The sequence below is a fragment of the Phyllobates terribilis genome, unplaced genomic scaffold, assembly GCF_046119375.1.
Source record: "Phyllobates terribilis strain yellow unplaced genomic scaffold, ASM4611937v1 Scaffold_540__1_contigs__length_1147954, whole genome shotgun sequence".
NCBI classification, from domain to species: Eukaryota; Metazoa; Chordata; class Amphibia; order Anura; family Dendrobatidae; genus Phyllobates; species Phyllobates terribilis.
This window is the reverse complement of record NW_027363300.1, coordinates 400,704-426,776: the sequence shown is the minus strand read 5'-3', so window position 1 is coordinate 426,776 and position 26,073 is coordinate 400,704. Positions and strand designations below refer to the sequence as shown.

General features: G+C 43.8%; 7 non-coding genes and 2 pseudogenes across 7 annotated transcripts; all 9 read right to left on the bottom strand.

The window, feature by feature from the left end:
• Positions 1–2,976: 2,976 nt before the first annotated feature.
• On the bottom strand, positions 2,977–3,181 carry LOC141232522 (U2 spliceosomal RNA; annotated as a pseudogene).
• A 6,106-nt stretch (positions 3,182–9,287) lies between these two features.
• LOC141232698 (U2 spliceosomal RNA) lies at positions 9,288–9,478 on the bottom strand. Its single transcript, XR_012298880.1, has one exon. It is a non-coding gene; the product is annotated as a U2 spliceosomal RNA (small nuclear RNA).
• A 1,115-nt stretch (positions 9,479–10,593) lies between these two features.
• Positions 10,594–10,799, bottom strand: LOC141232546 (U2 spliceosomal RNA; annotated as a pseudogene).
• Positions 10,800–16,954: 6,155 nt separating this feature from the next.
• On the bottom strand, positions 16,955–17,145 carry LOC141232697 (U2 spliceosomal RNA). Its single transcript, XR_012298879.1, has one exon. It is a non-coding gene; the product is annotated as a U2 spliceosomal RNA (small nuclear RNA).
• Positions 17,146–18,260: 1,115 nt separating this feature from the next.
• On the bottom strand, positions 18,261–18,451 carry LOC141232430 (U2 spliceosomal RNA). The gene has a single exon (XR_012298680.1). It is a non-coding gene; the product is annotated as a U2 spliceosomal RNA (small nuclear RNA).
• A 1,115-nt stretch (positions 18,452–19,566) lies between these two features.
• On the bottom strand, positions 19,567–19,757 carry LOC141232428 (U2 spliceosomal RNA). Its single transcript, XR_012298678.1, has one exon. It is a non-coding gene; the product is annotated as a U2 spliceosomal RNA (small nuclear RNA).
• Positions 19,758–20,872: 1,115 nt separating this feature from the next.
• Positions 20,873–21,063, bottom strand: LOC141232696 (U2 spliceosomal RNA). The gene has a single exon (XR_012298878.1). It is a non-coding gene; the product is annotated as a U2 spliceosomal RNA (small nuclear RNA).
• Positions 21,064–22,177: 1,114 nt separating this feature from the next.
• Positions 22,178–22,363, bottom strand: LOC141232549 (U2 spliceosomal RNA). The gene has a single exon (XR_012298782.1). It is a non-coding gene; the product is annotated as a U2 spliceosomal RNA (small nuclear RNA).
• A 2,599-nt stretch (positions 22,364–24,962) lies between these two features.
• On the bottom strand, positions 24,963–25,153 carry LOC141233094 (U2 spliceosomal RNA). The gene has a single exon (XR_012299258.1). It is a non-coding gene; the product is annotated as a U2 spliceosomal RNA (small nuclear RNA).
• Positions 25,154–26,073: the final 920 nt, after the last annotated feature.

The window sequence follows — 26,073 nt, the reverse complement described above, 5'->3', positions numbered from 1 at the left end:
AAGAAAAAAACTTAATTTTTCAAGAAGAGCAAGCCGCTCTTCCTTCCCTGTAGGGCAATATAAATTAATAATTCTGACCCGCCACCCTCTATAACTCAAAAATGCAATTAAACATCGGCCCACCTCCACCACAATATAACTATCAATAGAGATTTCTTTATTCCCAACTAATATCCCCACCCCATCATTTTTATTATGATTAGACCCTGACCAGATATGCTGTCCGTAAGGCCAGTCTTTGTCACAAGGAGCATCCTGAATCCCACACTCCTGAAGGCAAAAAACATCAGCACCTAAATGTTTCAGGTAGTCCAGAACAGTTGTTCTTCTGATTTTAGATCTGATCTGCCTTACATTTAGGGACACTACATCCCAACCAGATTGGCAAGACATTAATTAATGAAAAGAAATACATGACTCAATGTTGATCACACCATACTCATCCATTATCATCAGACTGGGAAAGCACCCCAAAGGTGTTGATGCTCTCAGGGATGCCAAGGTAAGGAGCATCAGGGGAGAAGACATCCTGCGGGTAAATGCGGTCACTTGCAGGACTGTCGCACCCTCCGCTGGCAGGTGAGTACTCTCGTCTGGGTTTTTTATTGGCCAGTTCAGGAGTATCATCATCATCAAAAGACCTCCCAGAAGTAAAGTCTCCTTGGCCACCATCCCTGGCCACCTCTTCGTCTGTAGCACCCCAGGACAATGCAGGGGTTCGAGCTAGAGACACATCCATGTCACCCTCACCACATATTTCGGACTGATGAGGGAGGTCCACATCCAACTCGGAGATCTCCATACCTGGCCCAGCAGGGGCCGGAGGGTCCAACAGGTTCTGGGCCTCACCCACCAGATCTTCAACCTCAGGGGGCTCCGTCTCAGCATTGATCTCTGCAGTAGTCACCTGTGGGGTAACAGCAGGGACAGTAGGCTTACCTTTGGTCACTTCGGAGAAGGACCTAGGCTTGACTTTAGCCTTACAATCCCGAATCACATGTCCTTCCTCCCCGCAGGCATCACATACCACCGGGTTGGAACAATCCTTCGCCAGATGACCGTACTTGTTGCACTTTCTACAGTTTGGCAATTGCTTGCAGAAATCCTGGATATGCCCGAACATGTTGCATCTCCTGCAGAACAATGGCGCCTCGGGAAAAAACAGATATCCAGAGTCTCTTCCAATTGTAAAGTTCAGGGGAGGATAGTGAATACCTCCAGGACCATGAGGGTCTATCCCAAACCTCACAAAGTATTTATACTTCCCAGTCCACAGCCCTTCTCCATTTAAGATTTTATGGGAGAATTGCACAAAAATGCAGTGTCTTCTCAGGAATGCAGTGATATCATCCCGGGAGATAAAGGGGTTGTGCATGAATATTACCACCGGGATATCCCCCTTAGAGTAGAGTACAGTGAAGATAAGTCCATCCAGCTGAGGGTGCTCTGAAAGGACTTGAAGAGTTTTGAAAAGGTTTTGGCAAGCCGCCATAGAAGAAAGCACCAAGACGTACCTATGCTCCCTTCTGAACTCCTGCAAACAGATGATCTCCGACTTCTGGATCTTCAGGATTTCATAGAAAATGGCGTTGACCAGGTATGACAACGAGAAATGGTCCTTCTTCTCCTCAGAGACGTCGATACGGAAAGCATTCTTGACCCGGGGATCCCCGGTCCCAGCAAAACGAAGCTTGACACCCATGGTCGCTTCAGGAATCGCCTTCTCGTTTCCTCCTCACTCTCCCCCTATAGCAGCATCCAGCTTAAGCCACCGAAGTGGCGATGCTGGAAGGCTGAGGGCTAGTACACAAGGAACCTCTTGTCCAAACACTAGGTCTGAGCCAAAAGGCCGAGAAGCGATAACCAGAATTGGTTTCAAACTACGGAGCCACCCAAGGATCCTGAAAAGTCCATTTGTGGAGATGAGCTCCTGGACTCCCGTTAAGAAGACATGTTGTCAACCTCTAGATCCCTTACATGCCTGCACTTTTCGGCTTGCTGCTGCTGCAATCCACGCGTTTTAGATCTGCATAACTCCACCTCTTTAAACACAGCACCTTCACCCCCTGCTGTTCCCACCCGCCTCAACACCGTTGGAAGGGAGGAGAACCAATTAAGGCGGGGGGTGGGGTGGAACGAGCAGCTGTCTACCCTTAGCAGGAGGGCTCCTGATTACATACCTCTCCTGCTGCTGCTGCTGCTGGCTGTCCAGCAGCAGACTGAAGGTGGCTGCTGCTGTGCACAGGTATATAAAGGCTCAGAGCCTATTATGACACGCGCAGCCAGCGTTCCATTGCCACATTCCATCTACTGCAGGCAGGATACCTGGCTGGCTGAATGTCGCTGAGAAGCTCACAGAGACCGCCATAAGCAACAGTTTAACAGAATGCCACAGACTAATCAACCAAACTTTTTGGGTTGGGTTCTCTTTTATAGTCTGCAGGCATTAAATGAAAGAAGTCAGTGTTCCAGCAGAAGGAGACAACGTTTCAGAAAAGGCATTGTAGCAAGCCAAAAAAGAAATTTTAAGCGCAGCAGAGTAACCAGCGCACATACCTGTTAGCTCAGGTGAGTTTAAAAGGCTGCTGTTGATAACAAGGGCATTTGCTAAATAGATGGTGTGTGTGCAACAATATACTGAAAGGTCAATTATATTGTGCAGCTTATCTCACCACCTGTAGTTATTTAGGTGAAAGCTCCAAAATGCTTGCCTAATATGTCTGTTTATCCAAAAGGAAGTAAAAAGGGAGAGCTAGAAAGATAGCATTGCATCACATTACATGGCAATGCAATGCACAGTTGCTGAAGTTGAACCAAAATGAGCTTGTAATCTGGCTTCTGCAACTTTGAACATGAAAAATCCAATGAGGAGAAGAAAAGCAAAGCCAAAGAGTCCATCCCAAAATCCGACAAACAAGCAAAATGAACAAAAAACATTGAATTCAATTCTTTCTGATTTTAGAAACTGCATTAAAGAAGGGGTGCACCGGTCCTGGAGATACTGCAATACCAGGTCAATGCGTGGAGTGGACAGAGCAAGCTCTTTTTCCATCTCCCTGTTCTAAAAATCCATTTAATATATGGTCCCCAGATAGGGGACGTATCAGATATTAAACTGATAAGAACAGATTTTTTTTTTTTTTTTTTAAACCATTCAGTTTAGTTTTTTAGCAAACAGTATGAATTTCTCCAAAATTTGCTACTTAAAACTTCTCATCATCATGGTTCTATTTATTTAGCAGTAGTATAAGACGAAATATAATCACAAGGGAACATCCTTTACGTAACACAAATGCAGAAACTTCAAGGAATCACAAAGAAAAAAATCACTGGTATTTGATAAGGTAATGCCACTTTTTAAATTTCCAAATCCCTTCGGCATCTGTGCCACCACCGCCTCTGCTGTCCAACTTATATATCAGGTATAGTCTTGAAAGAATAAGTCTAACACATTCATTCACTGATAAAGATTTCCTTTTGAAAAGTCCAAGGTTCCTTGCATCCCACAAACTCTCCATCACACAAGCCATTATCAACCATAAAATTCTATCTTTAGACCGACTACACGCACCAATTCCAAACATCGCCACACGCCAATCCACAAAATTCACGCCTGCTAAACCCTTACACAATCCACCTACACACTTCCACACACTGTACGCGTACTCACAATCCCACATAACATGCCTGACAGTCTCACAACCACCACATCCCACTCTCGGACACACATCTGTTCTTATCAACTCTCTTTTCTTCTGCACTTCTCTCACAGGTAAAATATTATGTAAAGTCATCCACACAACATCCTTCTGTTTGTTTGACATCCCATACGTATCTAACTTCTTCCATGCATCTGAAACCTCATTCCCTCTCAGCCCAACAATATTACACTCTACCTCATTTGCACTCATTCTTTTCACCACATTCTTGGTCATTCTAAAATCATTCATTCCCACACTCAACAAATCATGCTTTCTCACAAATTTCTCAATCACCTCATACCAAACAGGACACTTAAAGGCCACAGGCACACTCGCATCTCTCTTCCTCCAGCATAACCCATACAACATCCATCCAGCAGAATAATTAGCCATAAAAGCACCTTTATTGCCTTTACCCAGCAAAATAACCACAGTCTTAATATAATTAAGACCTAAAAAAACTTCAATATTGGGAAAGGCCAGCCCACCATGCTGACAAGCCTTAAAAAGGCTCTCCCGCTTCAACTTCTCCATCTTACTACACCACAGGAATGTGAATACCAACTTCTCTATTCTCTTAATTTTCCTGTAAGGAGAAGGAAAAACAGTCGCCACATAAAGCAGGATAGGGAGAATCACTGCTTTGATAATTAATACCTTACCACGCAGAGTCAATTCTCTCATTCGCCAAAAATTCAATTTACGTTCAACCCGCATACCACACTCTTCCCAACTTTCATTCCCTTTTAAGTCATCATTAAATAATACGCCCAAAATCTTGATTGCACCCTCTTCACACTTTACACCATCCATACGAATACTACTATCTCCAAAACATTTAAAACTACATTTATTCCAATTTACCCTAAAACCAGACGCACCAACAAAAAAATCCAAAAGCAATTTAATTCTACTCAAAGAAGCCATACTTTCACTCACAACCACAACATCATCCATATAACCTAACACTTTCACATGCTTACCACCACTACCAGGCACCAACAAACCTCTCATCATTTTATCCCGTCTAATCAAACATAACAATGGTTCTATTACACATACAAATAAGACGGGGGACATAGGACACCCCTGCCTTACTCCTGACCTAATCTTCACTTTGTCACACAGCCACCCATTAACCAAGAACTCACTTGACACACAATCATACAATGATTTTACACAATTCACAAATTCTCTAGGAAACCCCATTCTTTCCAGTACTTTAAACAAAAACACATGCGAAACCCTGTCAAACGCCTTCTCAAAATCAATAGCTAAAGTCATACATTTCTGCTTTCTATCCTTGCAATCCCCAATCATATCTCTCAACAATAACAAGTTATCACTCATACTTCTTCCAGGCACTGCACATACTTGGTCCTCCTCCACAACACTACCAATCACTTCACGCATACGATTTGCCAGTAACTTACTGTAGACCTTATAATCCGAATTCAGCAGTGTTATTGGTCTCCAGTTTTCCAAACGTTTCCTCTCACCCTTTTTATACACAAGCACAACCACTCCTTCTTTCATTGATTCACACAACCTACCATTCACCCACATATACTTACATACCTCAGTCAAATCTGTTCCCAAAACTTCCCATGCTGTCACATACAACTCTACAGGTATACCATCTTTCCCAGGAGTCTTACTCTTTTTAGCACTCCACACCACATTCTTCACTTCATCCAGAACTACATCCTCACACAATAGATCACGCTCCTCAGAATCAAGTTTTTTCTCCACACCATTCAGAACATATGACACAAGCCCAGAGTCAATCCATTTCTCATCATACAACTTGCTATAAAACCTATTCACTTCTTTCAGCACATCCTCACCCATACAGTTGGTTCCACTTTCATTCACAACTTCATTCATATCAGTCTTCCTACCATTCATTTTTTTAAAAAAGAACCTCGTACACTTCTCATTTTTCTCCAGGTGCTCAATTTTAGTACGATATATAATTTCCTTTCCTTTCTCATCCAACACACGCTTCAATTCATTCTTAGCCTCAGTAAGTTGATCAGACATCTCCAAACCACTTGCAACACACTTTCTCAACCAGTCAATCCGTCTATTAAGGTCATTAAACCTATTCCTATATCTGGCAGCTTTTCTATAGCCCCACTTTTTGAAGAAAGTTTTAAATTGCACTTTCACCCAGTCCCACCAGTCAAGAACACACACAAAATCCTTCTTACGCATTCTCCATCTTTCATACTTTACATTAAACTCATTCATCACCTCATCATCCTCTAACAGCCTTGCATTCAACTTCCATACCCCACCGCCATACACTTGGTCACCATTCGCACAAAACACGCCTCTCAAACATTCATGGTCCGAAAAAGGTACCTTTTGTTGAGAAAAATCCAAACATACCATATTTTTAGAAAATAACATTAAATCAATTCTGGAATGAATCTCACCACGGTCAGCATGGTATGTCGGCGGTGGTGGCATGCCAAGAACAACAACTGCTGCATCTAAAAAGGAAAAATCACAAATTAAATGGGACAATTTCTTTCCTGTTATGTCACACTTTCCTTCTGTGACACAATTAACGTCCCCAACAAAAATAGTGGGAGATTTCCCTGGAAGAAAAAAACTTAATTTTTCAAGAAGAGCAAGCCGCTCTTCCTTCCCTGTAGGGCAATATAAATTAATAATTCTGACCCGCCACCCTCTATAACTCAAAAATGCAATTAAACATCGGCCCACCTCCACCACAATATAACTATCAATAGAGATTTCTTTATTCCCAACTAATATCCCCACCCCATCATTTTTATTATGATTAGACCCTGACCAGATATGCTGTCCGTAAGGCCAGTCTTTGTCACAAGGAGCATCCTGAATCCCACACTCCTGAAGGCAAAAAACATCAGCACCTAAATGTTTCAGGTAGTCCAGAACAGTTGTTCTTCTGATTTTAGATCTGATCTGCCTTACATTTAGGGACACTACATCCCAACCAGATTGGCAAGACATTAATTAATGAAAAGAAATACATGACTCAATGTTGATCACACCATACTCATCCATTATCATCAGACTGGGAAAGCACCCCAAAGGTGTTGATGCTCTCAGGGATGCCAAGGTAAGGAGCATCAGGGGAGAAGACATCCTGCGGGTAAATGCGGTCACTTGCAGGACTGTCGCACCCTCCGCTGGCAGGTGAGTACTCTCGTCTGGGTTTTTTATTGGCCAGTTCAGGAGTATCATCATCATCAAAAGACCTCCCAGAAGTAAAGTCTCCTTGGCCACCATCCCTGGCCACCTCTTCGTCTGTAGCACCCCAGGACAATGCAGGGGTTCGAGCTAGAGACACATCCATGTCACCCTCACCACATATTTCGGACTGATGAGGGAGGTCCACATCCAACTCGGAGATCTCCATACCTGGCCCAGCAGGGGCCGGAGGGTCCAACAGGTTCTGGGCCTCACCCACCAGATCTTCAACCTCAGGGGGCTCCGTCTCAGCATTGATCTCTGCAGTAGTCACCTGTGGGGTAACAGCAGGGACAGTAGGCTTACCTTTGGTCACTTCGGAGAAGGACCTAGGCTTGACTTTAGCCTTACAATCCCGAATCACATGTCCTTCCTCCCCGCAGGCATCACATACCACCGGGTTGGAACAATCCTTCGCCAGATGACCGTACTTGTTGCACTTTCTACAGTTTGGCAATTGCTTGCAGAAATCCTGGATATGCCCGAACATGTTGCATCTCCTGCAGAACAATGGCGCCTCGGGAAAAAACAGATATCCAGAGTCTCTTCCAATTGTAAAGTTCAGGGGAGGATAGTGAATACCTCCAGGACCATGAGGGTCTATCCCAAACCTCACAAAGTATTTATACTTCCCAGTCCACAGCCCTTCTCCATTTAAGATTTTATGGGAGAATTGCACAAAAATGCAGTGTCTTCTCAGGAATGCAGTGATATCATCCCGGGAGATAAAGGGGTTGTGCATGAATATTACCACCGGGATATCCCCCTTAGAGTAGAGTACAGTGAAGATAAGTCCATCCAGCTGAGGGTGCTCTGAAAGGACTTGAAGAGTTTTGAAAAGGTTTTGGCAAGCCGCCATAGAAGAAAGCACCAAGACGTACCTATGCTCCCTTCTGAACTCCTGCAAAAAGATGATCTCCGACTTCTGGATCTTCAGGATTTCATAGAAAATGGCGTTGACCAGGTATGACAACGAGAAATGGTCCTTCTTCTCCTCAGAGACGTCGATACGGAAAGCATTCTTGACCCGGGGATCCCCGGTCCCAGCAAAACGAAGCTTGACACCCATGGTCGCTTCAGGAATCGCCTTCTCGTTTCCTCCTCACTCTCCCCCTATAGCAGCATCCAGCTTAAGCCACCGAAGTGGCGATGCTGGAAGGCTGAGGGCTAGTACACAAGGAACCTCTTGTCCAAACACTAGGTCTGAGCCAAAAGGCCGAGAAGCGATAACCAGAATTGGTTTCAAACTACGGAGCCACCCAAGGATCCTGAAAAGTCCATTTGTGGAGATGAGCTCCTGGACTCCCGTTAAGAAGACATGTTGTCAACCTCTAGATCCCTTACATGCCTGCACTTTTCGGCTTGCTGCTGCTGCAATCCACGCGTTTTAGATCTGCATAACTCCACCTCTTTAAACACAGCACCTTCACCCCCTGCTGTTCCCACCCGCCTCAACACCGTTGGAAGGGAGGAGAACCAATTAAGGCGGGGGGTGGGGTGGAACGAGCAGCTGTCTACCCTTAGCAGGAGGGCTCCTGATTACATACCTCTCCTGCTGCTGCTGCTGCTGGCTGTCCAGCAGCAGACTGAAGGTGGCTGCTGCTGTGCACAGGTATATAAAGGCTCAGAGCCTATTATGACACGCGCAGCCAGCGTTCCATTGCCACATTCCATCTACTGCAGGCAGGATACCTGGCTGGCTGAATGTCGCTGAGAAGCTCACAGAGACCGCCATAAGCAACAGTTTAACAGAATGCCACAGACTAATCAACCAAACTTTTTGGGTTGGGTTCTCTTTTATAGTCTGCAGGCATTAAATGAAAGAAGTCAGTGTTCCAGCAGAAGGAGACAACGTTTCAGAAAAGGCATTGTAGCAAACCAAAAAAGAAATTTTAAGCGCAGCAGAGTAACCAGCGCACATACCTGTTAGCTCAGGTGAGTTTAAAAGGCTGCTGTTGATAACAAGGGCATTTGCTAAATAGATGGTGTGTGTGCAACAATATTCTGAAAGGTCAATTATATTGTGCAGCTTATCTCACCACCTGTAGTTATTTAGGTGAAAGCTCCAAAATGCTTGCCTAATATGTCTGTTTATCCAAAAGGAAGTAAAAAGGGAGAGCTAGAAAGATAGCATTGCATCACATTACATGGCAATGCAATGCACAGTTGCTGAAGTTGAACCAAAATGAGCTTGTAATCTGGCTTCTGCAACTTTGAACATGAAAAATCCAATGAGGAGAAGAAAAGCAAAGCCAAAGAGTCCATCCCAAAATCCGACAAACAAGCAAAATGAACAAAAAACATTGAATTCAATTCTTTCTGATTTTAGAAACTGCATTAAAGAAGGGGTGCACCGGTCCTGGAGATACTGCAATACCAGGTCAATGCGTGGAGTGGACAGAGCAAGCTCTTTTTCCATCTCCCTGTTCTAAAAATCCATTTAATATATGGTCCCCAGATAGGGGACGTATCAGATATTAAACTGATAAGAACAGATACTACACTTGATCTTAGCCAAAAGGCCGAGAAGCGATAACCAGAATTGGTTTCAAACTACGGAGCCACCCAAGGATCCTGAAAAGTCCATTTGTGGAGATGAGCTCCTGGACTCCCGTTAAGAAGACATGTTGTCAACCTCTAGATCCCTTACATGCCTGCACTTTTCGGCTTGCTGCTGCTGCAATCCACGCGTTTTAGATCTGCATAACTCCACCTCTTTAAACACAGCACCTTCACCCCCTGCTGTTCCCACCCGCCTCAACACCGTTGGAAGGGAGGAGAACCAATTAAGGCGGGGGGTGGGGTGGAACGAGCAGCTGTCTACCCTTAGCAGGAGGGCTCCTGATTACATACCTCTCCTGCTGCTGCTGCTGCTGGCTGTCCAGCAGCAGACTGAAGGTGGCTGCTGCTGTGCACAGGTATATAAAGGCTCAGAGCCTATTATGACACGCGCAGCCAGCGTTCCATTGCCACATTCCATCTACTGCAGGCAGGATACCTGGCTGGCTGAATGTCGCTGAGAAGCTCACAGAGACCGCCATAAGCAACAGTTTAACAGAATGCCACAGACTAATCAACCAAACTTTTTGGGTTGGGTTCTCTTTTATAGTCTGCAGGCATTAAATGAAAGAAGTCAGTGTTCCAGCAGAAGGAGACAACGTTTCAGAAAAGGCATTGTAGCAAACCAAAAAAGAAATTTTAAGCGCAGCAGAGTAACCAGCGCACATACCTGTTAGCTCAGGTGAGTTTAAAAGGCTGCTGTTGATAACAAGGGCATTTGCTAAATAGATGGTGTGTGTGCAACAATATACTGAAAGGTCAATTATATTGTGCAGCTTATCTCACCACCTGTAGTTATTTAGGTGAAAGCTCCAAAATGCTTGCCTAATATGTCTGTTTATCCAAAAGGAAGTAAAAAGGGAGAGCTAGAAAGATAGCATTGCATCACATTACATGGCAATGCAATGCACAGTTGCTGAAGTTGAACCAAAATGAGCTTGTAATCTGGCTTCTGCAACTTTGAACATGAAAAATCCAATGAGGAGAAGAAAAGCAAAGCCAAAGAGTCCATCCCCAAATCCGACAAACAAGCAAAATGAACAAAAAACATTGAATTCAATTCTTTCTGATTTTAGAAACTGCATTAAAGAAGGGGTGCACCGGTCCTGGAGATACTGCAATACCAGGTCAATGCGTGGAGTGGACAGAGCAAGCTCTTTTTCCATCTCCCTGTTCTAAAAATCCATTTAATATATGGTCCCCAGATAGGGGACGTATCAGATATTAAACTGATAAGAACAGATTTTTTTTTTTTTTTTTTTTTTTTTTTTCTTTTTTCTCCTCAGACGAGGAAATTCCACAGTCTATGGAAACCAGACAAAGGAAAATTCCATCAAAACAGCTGCGTCAAATCCAATACGCAATTTGCTGTCCCCATCATCATCGGAAATATTTATTTCATATTTCAAAACAACAATAACAAAAATCAAGAGGTACTAACAATATATCTCCACTTTTTAACTTTCCATATTCCCTCCGCATCCACTTCCCCTCTCCTCTTTTTGTCCCATAGGAAACACACATACATCTTCCCCAAAATCACCTTCACACTATCCTTTACAGCAATTTCCTTCCTTTTAAACACATACACATTCCTCACATCCCATAACACTTCCTTTATACATGCAAGCATCAACCACAAGACTCTTTCCTTTGTCCCATCACATATTCCCAAACCAAACATAAACAACTCAAAAGACAACAAATTCACACCACACAATTCTTTACACAAAGGCCCCATTCTCCCAATCACATCTCTAGCATACTGGCAATTCCAAAAAACATGCAACACACTTTCCCTTCCACCACAGCCATTTCTTGGACACATTTCACTCCTCACCAAACCTCTATTCCTCTGAAACTTTCTCACAGGTAATACTCCATGTAAAGACTGCCACACCACCTCACTCTGTTTGTTGGTCATACCACTCATCCGCACTTTCTTCCAAACCTTCTGCACATCACCACCCCTAACCATATTTATTCCACATTCTACCTCTCTACATTCAATCATCCTATACACAGCCTTCTTATTCTCCAGCAATCTCACATCTGCATCACACAGTTCATACCTCACCAAAAACTTATAAACCCACACATACCATACAGGCACCTCAAAAGCAATCGGACATCGCAAATCCCTTTCTTGCCACTTTAAACGAAACAAATACGCTCCAAATAAATACCTACACATAGATGAAAACTTTCCATCCGCCCTAATCACTTTCAAAACAAACACAACGATATTCACACCAAAAAACACGTCCAAATTCGGAAAACCCAAGCCACCTTTTTCCACTCTTTTAACCAAAATTTCTCTCCTAGCTCTCTCCATTTTCGAGTTCCACAAAAAAACAAATAAAATTCTATTCAAGCGTCTCATACACATATATCCTGGTGGAAATACTACCGCAATATATAAAAATATTGGCAACACCACACTCTTAACAATTAAAATCTTCCCAAAAAAGGATAAACTCCTCAATTTCCAAAAATTCAACTTCTGCTCAACTTTTCCTTTCGCATCATCCCAACTTTCTTTCCCATCCAAACTCTCTGAAAACTTCACACCCAAAACTTTAATAGGTCCATTCACTACATTCACACCTACATCCCTACTTAAACTTCCGCCTCCAAAACCCTTACACTCACTCTTTTCCCAATTCACTTTAAACGCAGATGCACCACAAAAAATAGACACTAACAACTTCACCCGCCTCACCGAACATTCAGAATCACATAATACACACACGTCATCCATATAACCACTCACCTTCCATTCTTTTCCTCCACCTCCCGGCACTTGCACACCACGAATTACCTTATCTTTCCTCAGCATACACAACAATGGCTCAATTGCACAAATAAATGCTACAGGGGACAAAGGACACCCCTGTCGCACACCCGAAAACACATTCACTTTCCTACCCACATACCCATTCATTAAAACACAGCTATAAACACCCGCATACAAACTTCTCACTCGCCCAACAAAATCAGCCGGAAAACCCATTTTTAACAACACTCTGAACAAAAAACCATGCGACAACCTATCATAAGCCTTTTCAAAATCCAAACTTAACAAAAATACACTCTTCTTACGACCCATGCAATCCCATAGACAATCTCTTAACATACACACACACTCATGAATCCGCCTCCCAGGTACCGCACAACACTGCTCATCCCCAATCACACTCTCTATCACATCACGCATCCTATTAGCCATAAGTTTTGCATAGATTTTATAATCACAATTAAGTAACGTTATTGGCCTCCAATTCCTCAGACTTTTCAAATCCCCTTTCTTAGGAATTAACACAACCATACCTGCACGCATACTCTCAGTCACCTCCATGTTTCCCCACATATACTTACATACATCCACAAAGTCCTTACCAATCACACCCCACATCACACGATAAAATTCTACTGGGAGGCCATCCTCCCCCGGCGTCTTATTCAAAGCCATACTACACATAACCTTCCATACCTCATCACCAGTCACCTCACCCATCACTCTCTCTCTTTCTGCTTCACTCAACTTACTCTCTAACACACTCAAAACATCATTCTCCAAACATTCATCCCTCTGTTTCACTGCATACAGATCCTCATAAAACTTAGCCACCTCTTCACACATATCCTCTCCACTCACCTCACTTCCATCTGCTCCATACACCACGCTCATACTCTGTTTCTTTCCAAAAACTTTTTTAAAGAAAAACCGAGAACATTTCTCATCCTGCTCCATCTTATCAATCTTTGCCCTAAACACTATGCTTCTCCCTCTCTCCAACAAAAACTCACTAATCTCCTTTTTTACCTCTAAAATATCCTCCTCCACCTCAACTCCTCCTTCCCTTAACTTATACAAAACGCTCAACCGCGCGTTCAGTTTAACAAAACTCTCTCTTTTAATTGCTGCATACTTGTATCCTAAATTTTTAAAGAACATTTTTGTTTGTTTCTTCACCCAGTCCCACCACTCACAAACATTCCCAAACTCATTTTTATGCTTACACCATTCTTCATACCGCCTTTCATACTCCTTTCTCACATCTTCATTCTCTAACAGTTTAACATTTAACTTCCACAATCCTCTCCCAAACACTCCATCAACTTTTATATCCAACTCACACAACATACACACATGATCTGAAAAAAGAACGTTTTCCTGCCTATAATTAACAGAAACCATATTTTTAGAAATAAAACAATAATCCAATCTGGATTGTACCCTACCACTCTCAGAAAAGAAAGTGTTCAACAAAGGATTCATGTTACACACGCGCTGTATATCACACAACCCAAAATCATTCACTAACTCCAATAATGCTTTCCCAGACACATCCACATTCACTCTCCCCACATCACAGTTCATATCACCCACAATTACCACAGGTATTCTTCCTGGAACAAAAAGCTTAATTTTTTCAAATAAATTTTTGCGCTCATTTTTTTCAACTGGCGCATGAACATTAATAACACAAAACTTTACATTCTTGTATACAAAATTAGCAAGGATACATCTCCCCACCTCAATAACCAAATAATCACTCAAAACAACCTCCCTTCCTTTAACCAAAATACCCACACCATCATTCTTATTACATGCACTCCCCGACCACACAGACGCTCCATAAGACCATTCATCCCCTTTCACACCATCCACTACCCCACATTCTTGTAAACAAAAAATAGATGCATTTTGCATAGCTAAAAACTCAAAAATAGCAGCTCTTCTTACTTTACTTTTAAACACTCTTACGTTTTGGGACACTATGGTAAATCCCACAATACTTCTACTCCTTCACCAATTACACAAAGAAATAGCCTTTGGCCTAAACCAAAGCTCACAAGAGGACAAAAAGAAAAAACATTTACAATATTATATGGTGACACTATCCAGCACCACCACTATCCTCCTCCGCCATCAGAACAGAACAGCTGGTTTCCGACCCGCTGGCTTCACCAGCCACACTCCTCATTCTGGCAGTTCTGATCTTCCTCTGAGGCTCACTAAAATCTGCATCATCACTGCCCCCACCATCCTCCCTACGACTCTTCTTTGCACCCCTATCATCCTCCGAAGAAAAATCTTCAGTGTTTTCAGGACCCGAAGGGTGTTCAGGACTGTCGGGTTCCGAGATTTGCACTTCACATCCTGTTGCGTCCATTGCCTCTCCAAAAGTCATCATCTCAGGCAGCTCTGCTTCCACCACTTTCCTAGATATTCTCGCAGACACTGCCTTTTTCTCCACCTTTGCCACTTCCCTCCAGAACTCCTTTTCTTCCCTCCGCTTCTTCCTCATTTCTTCAGCAGAAGAAGAACATGGTCTCAGGGACACCTCCTCTGGCGCCGTAGAGGGAGAGGCTCTACCAGTTTCCCGCCTCCTTCCCTCTCTCTCCTCCCTCTCCAATCTTTCCAGCACTTTCAGTGCGCTTGCCATCTGCCTCCTCTCCAGCTCCTCCTCCTTCTGTTCTTTATCAGAACGTCTAGGTGCACTCATAGGACAGTCCTTATACATGTGATCACTACTCCCACAGACATCACAGGACTTGGCCTCTGGACACTGGTTGGCCATATGCCCCTCCTTTCTGCAATTTCGGCAACACTGCCCTTTAAGGCATGTTACAATGGTATGTCCGAAAGAAAAGCATCTACGGCAAAACATGGGCTGGCCTGGGTAAAAGAGGAAACCTCTATGGCCTGCAACGGAAAAATTTGATGGAGGGTGTCTAAAGCCCCCCACACTGTCAGGATCCCTTTTCAATTTCACACGGAATTTATACTGACAGTTAAAGATTCCTAGACAATTGACTTGCTTCACTCCCTTCCGCACATATTCACAGTAGCGAGAGAGGAAGCACTCCAGCAGCTCAGGGTCTGTAAAAGGGTTATAGACAGTCACAGTCACCTCCTTTTCTTGCAGACCAAACAAAGGTTCCAATCTAACTCCTTCCAAGCAGGGGTCACTAGAGTGACCACGGAGCCATTCAAAGACATTAAGGCAAACATCCTGGTCCATAAAGGTAACGTCATAATTACCTTGACGTGAAAATTCGTTGACACTGAAGATCCCAGAACGTCTTGCTCCAGCTTTGCCTTCAACGATGTCTTGGACAATGAAAACCACGTTGTTCTTGTTCTGGTCAGATGGATCCACGGACAAACGGATGGTGTTCTTCACAAAAGACATCTTGGATTCTGTCGGTATGGAATACCACAGGAAAAAGCAGAAAATCCTCCACAAAAGGGTCCGGATTCCTCCAGGAGACTCGCACCAATCAAGGTACAGTCATACGATCGCAGCCAAAAGGCCGAGAAGCGATAACCAGAATTGGTTTCAAACTACGGAGCCACCCAAGGATCCTGAAAAGTCCATTTGTGGAGATGAGCTCCTGGACTCCCGTTAAGAAGACATGTTGTCAACCTCTAGATCCCTTACATGCCTGCACTTTTCGGCTTGCTGCTGCTGCAATCCACGCGTTTTAGATCTGCATAACTCCACCTCTTTAAACACAGCACCTTCACCCCCTGCTGTTCCCACCCGCCTCAACACCGTTGGAAGGGAGGAGAACCAATTAAGGCGGGGGGTGGGGTGGAACGAGCAGCTGTCTACCCTTAGCAGGAGGGCTCCTGATTACATACCTCTCCTGCTGCTGCTGCTGCTGGCTGTCCAGCAGCAGACTGAAGGTGGCTGCTGCTGTGCACAGGTATATAAAGGCTCAGAGCCTATTATGACACGCGCAGCCAGCGTTCCATTGCCACATTCCATCTACTGCAGGCAGGATACCTGGCTGGCTGAATGTCGCTGAGAAGCTCACAGAGACCGCCATAAGCAACAGTTTAACAGAATGCCACAGACTAATCAACCAAACTTTTTGGGTTGGGTTCTCTTTTATAGTCTGCAGGCATTAAATGAAAGAAGTCAGTGTTCCAGCAGAAGGAGACAACGTTTCAGAAAAGGCATTGTAGCAAACCAAAAAAGAAATTTTAAGCGCAGCAGAGTAACCAGCGCACATACCTTTTAGCTCAGGTGAGTTTAAAAGGCTGCTGTTGATAACAAGGGCATTTGCTAAATAGATGGTGTGTGTGCAACAATATACTGAAAGGTCAATTATATTGTGCAGCTTATCTCACCACCTGTAGTTATTTAGGTGAAAGCTCCAAAATGCTTGCCTAATATGTCTGTTTATCCAAAAGGAAGTAAAAAGGGAGAGCTAGAAAGATAGCATTGCATCACATTACATGGCAATGCAATGCACAGTTGCTGAAGTTGAACCAAAATGAGCTTGTAATCTGGCTTCTGCAACTTTGAACATGAAAAATCCAATGAGGAGAAGAAAAGCAAAGCCAAAGAGTCCATCCCCAAATCCGACAAACAAGCAAAATGAACAAAAAACATTGAATTCAATTCTTTCTGATTTTAGAAACTGCATTAAAGAAGGGGTGCACCGGTCCTGGAGATACTGCAATACCAGGTCAATGCGTGGAGTGGACAGAGCAAGCTCTTTTTCCATCTCCCTGTTCTAAAAATCCATTTAATATATGGTCCCCAGATAGGGGACGTATCAGATATTAAACTGATAAGAACAGATACTACACTTGATCTTAGCCAAAAGGCCGAGAAGCGATAACCAGAATTGGTTTCAAACTATGGAGCCACCCAAGGATCCTGAAAAGTCCATTTGTGGAGATGAGCTCCTGGACTCCCGTTAAGAAGACATGTTGTCAACCTCTAGATCCCTTACATGCCTGCACTTTTCGGCTTGCTGCTGCTGCAATCCACGCGTTTTAGATCTGCATAACTCCACCTCTTTAAACACAGCACCTTCACCCCCTGCTGTTCCCACCCGCCTCAACACCGTTGGAAGGGAGGAGAACCAATTAAGGCGGGGGGTGGGGTGGAACGAGCAGCTGTCTACCCTTAGCAGGAGGGCTCCTGATTACATACCTCTCCTGCTGCTGCTGCTGCTGGCTGTCCAGCAGCAGACTGAAGGTGGCTGCTGCTGTGCACAGGTATATAAAGGCTCAGAGCCTATTATGACACGCGCAGCCAGCGTTCCATTGCCACATTCCATCTACTGCAGGCAGGATACCTGGCTGGCTGAATGTCGCTGAGAAGCTCACAGAGACCGCCATAAGCAACAGTTTAACAGAATGCCACAGACTAATCAACCAAACTTTTTGGGTTGGGTTCTCTTTTATAGTCTGCAGGCATTAAATGAAAGAAGTCAGTGTTCCAGCAGAAGGAGACAACGTTTCAGAAAAGGCATTGTAGCAAACCAAAAAAGAAATTTTAAGCGCAGCAGAGTAACCAGCGCACATACCTGTTAGCTCAGGTGAGTTTAAAAGGCTGCTGTTGATAACAAGGGCATTTGCTAAATAGATGGTGTGTGTGCAACAATATACTGAAAGGTCAATTATATTGTGCAGCTTATCTCACCACCTGTAGTTATTTAGGTGAAAGCTCCAAAATGCTTGCCTAATATGTCTGTTTATCCAAAAGGAAGTAAAAAGGGAGAGCTAGAAAGATAGCATTGCATCACATTACATGGCAATGCAATGCACAGTTGCTGAAGTTGAACCAAAATGAGCTTGTAATCTGGCTTCTGCAACTTTGAACATGAAAAATCCAATGAGGAGAAGAAAAGCAAAGCCAAAGAGTCCATCCCCAAATCCGACAAACAAGCAAAATGAACAAAAAACATTGAATTCAATTCTTTCTGATTTTAGAAACTGCATTAAAGAAGGGGTGCACCGGTCCTGGAGATACTGCAATACTAGGTCAATGCGTGGAGTGGACAGAGCAAGCTCTTTTTCCATCTCCCTGTTCTAAAAATCCATTTAATATATGGTCCCCAGATAGGGGACGTATCAGATATTAAACTGATAAGAACAGATACTACACTTGATCTTAGCCAAAAGGCCGAGAAGCGATAACCAGAATTGGTTTCAAACTACGGAGCCACCCAAGGATCCTGAAAAGTCCATTTGTGGAGATGAGCTCCTGGACTCCCGTTAAGAAGACATCTTGTCAACCTCTAGATCCCTTACATGCCTGCACTTTTCGGCTTGCTGCTGCTGCAATCCACGCGTTTTAGATCTGCATAACTCCACCTCTTTAAACACAGCACCTTCACCCCCTGCTGTTCCCACCCGCCTCAACACCGTTGGAAGGGAGGAGAACCAATTAAGGCGGGGGGTGGGGTGGAACGAGCAGCTGTCTACCCTTAGCAGGAGGGCTCCTGATTACATACCTCTCCTGCTGCTGCTGCTGCTGGCTGTCCAGCAGCAGACTGAAGGTGGCTGCTGCTGTGCACAGGTATATAAAGGCTCAGAGCCTATTATGACACGCGCAGCCAGCGTTCCATTGCCACATTCCATCTACTGCAGGCAGGATACCTGGCTGGCTGAATGTCGCTGAGAAGCTCACAGAGACCGCCATAAGCAACAGTTTAACAGAATGCCACAGACTAATCAACCAAACTTTTTGGGTTGGGTTCTCTTTTATAGTCTGCAGGCATTAAATGAAAGAAGTCAGTGTTCCAGCAGAAGGAGACAACGTTTCAGAAAAGGCATTGTAGCAAACCAAAAAAGAAATTTTAAGCGCAGCAGAGTAACCAGCGCACATACCTGTTAGCTCAGGTGAGTTTAAAAGGCTGCTGTTGATAACAAGGGCATTTGCTAAATAGATGGTGTGTGTGCAACAATATACTGAAAGGTCAATTATATTGTGCAGCTTATCTCACCACCTGTAGTTATTTAGGTGAAAGCTCCAAAATGCTTGCCTAATATGTCTGTTTATCCAAAAGGAAGTAAAAAGGGAGAGCCAGAAAGATAGCATTGCATCACATTACATGGCAATGCAATGCACAGTTGCTGAAGTTGAACCAAAATGAGCTTGTAATCTGGCTTCTGCAACTTTGAACATGAAAAATCCAATGAGGAGAAGAAAAGCAAAGCCAAAGAGTCCATCCCCAAATCCGACAAACAAGCAAAATGAACAAAAAACATTGAATTCAATTCTTTCTGATTTTAGAAACTGCATTAAAGAAGGGGTGCACCGGTCCTGGAGATACTGCAATACTAGGTCAATGCGTGGAGTGGACAGAGCAAGCTCTTTTTCCATCTCCCTGTTCTAAAAATCCATTTAATATATGGTCCCCAGATAGGGGACGTATCAGATATTAAACTGATAAGAACAGATACTACACTTGATCTTAGCCAAAAGGCCGAGAAGCGATAACCAGAATTGGTTTCAAACTACGGAGCCACCCAAGGATCCTGAAAAGTCCATTTGTGGAGATGAGCTCCTGGACTCCCGTTAAGAAGACATCTTGTCAACCTCTAGATCCCTTACATGCCTGCACTTTTCGGCTTGCTGCTGCTGCAATCCACGCGTTTTAGATCTGCATAACTCCACCTCTTTAAACACAGCACCTTCACCCCCTGCTGTTCCCACCCGCCTCAACACCGTTGGAAGGGAGGAGAACCAATTAAGGCGGGGGGTGGGGTGGAACGAGCAGCTGTCTACCCTTAGCAGGAGGGCTCCTGATTACATACCTCTCCTGCTGCTGCTGCTGCTGGCTGTCCAGCAGCAGACTGAAGGTGGCTGCTGCTGTGCACAGGTATATAAAGGCTCAGAGCCTATTATGACACGCGCAGCCAGCGTTCCATTGCCACATTCCATCTACTGCAGGCAGGATACCTGGCTGGCTGAATGTCGCTGAGAAGCTCACAGAGACCGCCATAAGCAACAGTTTAACAGAATGCCACAGACTAATCAACCAAACTTTTTGGGTTGGGTTCTCTTTTATAGTCTGCAGGCATTAAATGAAAGAAGTCAGTGTTCCAGCAGAAGGAGACAACGTTTCAGAAAAGGCATTGTAGCAAACCAAAAAAGAAATTTTAAGCGCAGCAGAGTAACCAGCGCACATACCTGTTAGCTCAGGTGAGTTTAAAAGGCTGCTGTTGATAACAAGGGCATTTGCTAAATAGATGGTGTGTGTGCAACAATATACTGAAAGGTCAATTATATTGTGCAGCTTATCTCACCACCTGTAGTTATTTAGGTGAAAGCTCCAAAATGCTTGCCTAATATGTCTGTTTATCCAAAAGGAAGTAAAAAGGGAGAGCTAGAAAGATAGCATTGCATCACATTACATGGCAATGCAATGCACAGTTGCTGAAGTTGAACCAAAATGAGCTTGTAATCTGGCTTCTGCAACTTTGAACATGAAAAATCCAATGAGGAGAAGAAAAGCAAAGCCAAAGAGTCCATCCCCAAATCCGACAAACAAGCAAAATGAACAAAAAACATTGAATTCAATTCTTTCTGATTTTAGAAACTGCATTAAAGAAGGGGTGCACCGGTCCTGGAGATACTGCAATACCAGGTCAATGCGTGGAGTGGACAGAGCAAGCTCTTTTTCCATCTCCCTGTTCTAAAAATCCATTTAATATATGGTCCCCAGATAGGGGACGTATCAGATATTAAACTGATAAGAACAGATACTACACTTGATCTTAGCCAAAAGGCCGAGAAGCGATAACCAGAATTGGTTTCAAACTACGGAGCCACCCAAGGATCCTGAAAAGTCCATTTGTGGAGATGAGCTCCTGGACTCCCGTTAAGAAGACATGTTGTCAACCTCTAGATCCCTTACATGCCTGCACTTTTCGGCTTGCTGCTGCTGCAATCCACGCGTTTTAGATCTGCATAACTCCACCTCTTTAAACACAGCACCTTCACCCCTGCTGTTCCCACCCGCCTCAACACCCTTGGAAGGGAGGAGAACCAATTAAGGCGGGGGGTGGGGTGGAACGAGCAGCTGTCTACCCTTAGCAGGAGGGCTCCTGATTACATACCTCTCCTGCTGCTGCTGCTGCTGGCTGTCCAGCAGCAGACTGAAGGTGGCTGCTGCTGTGCACAGGTATATAAAGGCTCAGAGCCTATTATGACACGCGCAGCCAGCGTTCCATTGCCACATTCCATCTACTGCAGGCAGGATACCTGGCTGGCTGAATGTCGCTGAGAAGCTCACAGAGACCGCCATAAGCAACAGTTTAACAGAATGCCACAGACTAATCAACCAAACTTTTTGGGTTGGGTTCTCTTTTATAGTCTGCAGGCATTAAATGAAAGAAGTCAGTGTTCCAGCAGAAGGAGACAACGTTTCAGAAAAGGCATTGTAGCAAACCAAAAAAGAAATTTTAAGCGCAGCAGAGTAACCAGCGCACATACCTGTTAGCTCAGGTGAGTTTAAAAGGCTGCTGTTGATAACAAGGGCATTTGCTAAATAGATGGTGTGTGTGCAACAATATACTGAAAGGTCAATTATATTGTGCAGCTTATCTCACCACCTGTAGTTATTTAGGTGAAAGCTCCAAAATGCTTGCCTAATATGTCTGTTTATCCAAAAGGAAGTAAAAAGGGAGAGCTAGAAAGATAGCATTGCATCACATTACATGGCAATGCAATGCACAGTTGCTGAAGTTGAACCAAAATGAGCTTGTAATCTGGCTTCTGCAACTTTGAACATGAAAAATCCAATGAGGAGAAGAAAAGCAAAGCCAAAGAGTCCATCCCCAAATCCGACAAACAAGCAAAATGAACAAAAAACATTGAATTCAATTCTTTCTGATTTTAGAAACTGCATTAAAGAAGGGGTGCACCGGTCCTGGAGATACTGCAATACCAGGTCAATGCGTGGAGTGGACAGAGCAAGCTCTTTTTCCATCTCCCTGTTCTAAAAATCCATTTAATATATGGTCCCCAGATAGGGGACGTATCAGATATTAAACTGATAAGAACAGATTTTTTTTTTTTTTTTTTTCTTAACACTCAGATTACAAGTACCATCTCGATTCCATACTTCTGAAAACGGTGATGGACCAAATCCATCATCGTGTCATTTTAAAACAAAAAAACATTATTTAATGCATATACAAAAAAAACAAAACAACAACCAGTATTTCCTCTCAGACACATAATATATAGAGGAAGGAAACAAAACACATTACTGCATTCCTCCCTTCAACGCATAATATGTTAGATACTCCAACAGTCCTTTCTCTTGCGAGAAAGATTCAAAGTTTGTATTCACATAATCTATCCATGTCCTTCCCACCTTATAGGTTTCAAAAAACCTCTCTTTATTTGCCTTCACACTTGCGATTACCTTTGGAAAAAAAGCTTCAAAACACACACCACTTCCCTTCATTTCCGCAATTCCTTTTTTAACTTTGTCCATTTCTTTATCAGCTTCCTCCTCTTCTGTTTGCCTCTGAACCTCTACCGTCTTCTTTTTTTCTTTCTTTTCCGCCTTTGCACTTTCCATCTTCTCCTTATTACTCTTTCTCTTTGGGCATTCCTTAAACCTATGCCCAATTTCCATACACAGGTTACACTTATTCCTTTCTACTGGACATGATTTAGAAACATGTCCTTCCGCTTTACACTTCCAACACTTTTCTGCAGTACAGTCTTCACGTTTATGACCATATACCTCACAAATTGAACAAAAGGAATCCATCCCATTAAAGAATAAATTCCCACTTACTTTACCAAGCTTAAACCTTTGAGGCGGGTAGGAAAAACTCCTATCCTTGTTCATGTTAAATTCCACAAAAAATTTCCACTTTCCCGTCCATACTCCGAATTCATTCATTACTTTACCTTTTGATACTACAGACTTGGCAAAACCACTCAAAAACGTGACAATGTCCTCTTCTGGAACCAGTGGTGAAAACATTTTCACTGTCACCATCTTTTCACTACTAAATACGTGACGTTGAAACCGAATTCCAACAAACTTCTCATGTCTCAATTCATCAAAAGAATCCATATAGTTCTCCAAAATCTTCCTAGACTCAAAAAACACGTCATAGACACCCTTTTGGGGATAATCCATAACTGCCACGATGTCTTCTTTATTCACCTTTGCGACACCCAAGATGATCTCCTTCATAATAAACCGAAAGTCCTTAACCTTCTGACAGTCTCTCCGGACAAAAATCCGGAAAGCGGTCTCCACACGTGCATGTTCTGGAACCTCCAACTTCGGCCACAACTCCGCCTCTGTTGCCATGATTCTCCAACAGAATGAGCGTAATCTCCACTCCAACACACAGAAGGAGCGAGTATGATCACTTCCCGTTGTCTGGGGACTAAGCCGACACGCCTATAGCAGCAAGGGGGTGAAGTCCCCAAAATTATTTAAGGACGATCCCCCAAGGCCGACGAGCCAGGTACCCTAGACACCTCCAACCAAAACCAAGGCAGCAATCGCTAAATCACTGCACTTGATCTTAGCCAAAAGGCCGAGAAGCGATAACCAGAATTGGTTTCAAACTACGGAGCCACCCAAGGATCCTGAAAAGTCCATTTGTGGAGATGAGCTCCTGGACTCCCGTTAAGAAGACATGTTGTCAACCTCTAGATCCCTTACATGCCTGCACTTTTCGGCTTGCTGCTGCTGCAATCCACGCGTTTTAGATCTGCATAACTCCACCTCTTTAAACACAGCACCTTCACCCCCTGCTGTTCCCACCCGCCTCAACACCGTTGGAAGGGAGGAGAACCAATTAAGGCGGGGGGTGGGGTGGAACGAGCAGCTGTCTACCCTTAGCAGGAGGGCTCCTGATTACATACCTCTCCTGCTGCTGCTGCTGCTGGCTGTCCAGCAGCAGACTGAAGGTGGCTGCTGCTGTGCACAGGTATATAAAGGCTCAGAGCCTATTATGACACGCGCAGCCAGCGTTCCATTGCCACATTCCATCTACTGCAGGCAGGATACCTGGCTGGCTGAATGTCGCTGAGAAGCTCACAGAGACCGCCATAAGCAACAGTTTAACAGAATGCCACAGACTAATCAACCAAACTTTTTGGGTTGGGTTCTCTTTTATAGTCTGCAGGCATTAAATGAAAGAAGTCAGTGTTCCAGCAGAAGGAGACAACGTTTCAGAAAAGGCATTGTAGCAAACCAAAAAAGAAATTTTAAGCGCAGCAGAGTAACCAGCGCACATACCTGTTAGCTCAGGTGAGTTTAAAAGGCTGCTGTTGATAACAAGGGCATTTGCTAAATAGATGGTGTGTGTGCAACAATATACTGAAAGGTCAATTATATTGTGCAGCTTATCTCACCACCTGTAGTTATTTAGGTGAAAGCTCCAAAATGCTTGCCTAATATGTCTGTTTATCCAAAAGGAAGTAAAAAGGGAGAGCTAGAAAGATAGCATTGCATCACATTACATGGCAATGCAATGCACAGTTGCTGAAGTTGAACCAAAATGAGCTTGTAATCTGGCTTCTGCAACTTTGAACATGAAAAATCCAATGAGGAGAAGAAAAGCAAAGCCAAAGAGTCCATCCCCAAATCCGACAAACAAGCAAAATGAACAAAAAACATTGAATTCAATTCTTTCTGATTTTAGAAACTGCATTAAAGAAGGGGTGCACCAGTCCTGGAGATACTGCAATACCAGGTCAATGCGTGGAGTGGACAGAGCAAGCTCTTTTTCCATCTCCCTGTTCTAAAAATCCATTTAATATATGGTCCCCAGATAGGGGACGTATCAGATATTAAACTGATAAGAACAGATACTACACTTGATCTTAGCCAAAAGGCCGAGAAGCGATAACCAGAATTGGTTTCAAACTACGGAGCCACCCAAGGATCCTGAAAAGTCCATTTGTGGAGATGAGCTCCTGGACTCCCGTTAAGAAGACATGTTGTCAACCTCTAGATCCCTTACATGCCTGCACTTTTCGGCTTGCTGCTGCTGCAATCCACGCGTTTTAGATCTGCATAACTCCACCTCTTTAAACACAGCACCTTCACCCCCTGCTGTTCCCACCCGCCTCAACACCGTTGGAAGGGAGGAGAACCAATTAAGGCGGGGGGTGGGGTGGAACGAGCAGCTGTCTACCCTTAGCAGGAGGGCTCCTGATTACATACCTCTCCTGCTGCTGCTGCTGCTGGCTGTCCAGCAGCAGACTGAAGGTGGCTGCTGCTGTGCACAGGTATATAAAGGCTCAGAGCCTATTATGACACGCGCAGCCAGCGTTCCATTGCCACATTCCATCTACTGCAGGCAGGATACCTGGCTGGCTGAATGTCGCTGAGAAGCTCACAGAGACCGCCATAAGCAACAGTTTAACAGAATGCCACAGACTAATCAACCAAACTTTTTGGGTTGGGTTCTCTTTTATAGTCTGCAGGCATTAAATGAAAGAAGTCAGTGTTCCAGCAGAAGGAGACAACGTTTCAGAAAAGGCATTGTAGCAAACCAAAAAAGAAATTTTAAGCGCAGCAGAGTAACCAGCGCACATACCTGTTAGCTCAGGTGAGTTTAAAAGGCTGCTGTTGATAACAAGGGCATTTGCTAAATAGATGGTGTGTGTGCAACAATATACTGAAAGGTCAATTATATTGTGCAGCTTATCTCACCACCTGTAGTTATTTAGGTGAAAGCTCCAAAATGCTTGCCTAATATGTCTGTTTATCCAAAAGGAAGTAAAAAGGGAGAGCTAGAAAGATAGCATTGCATCACATTACA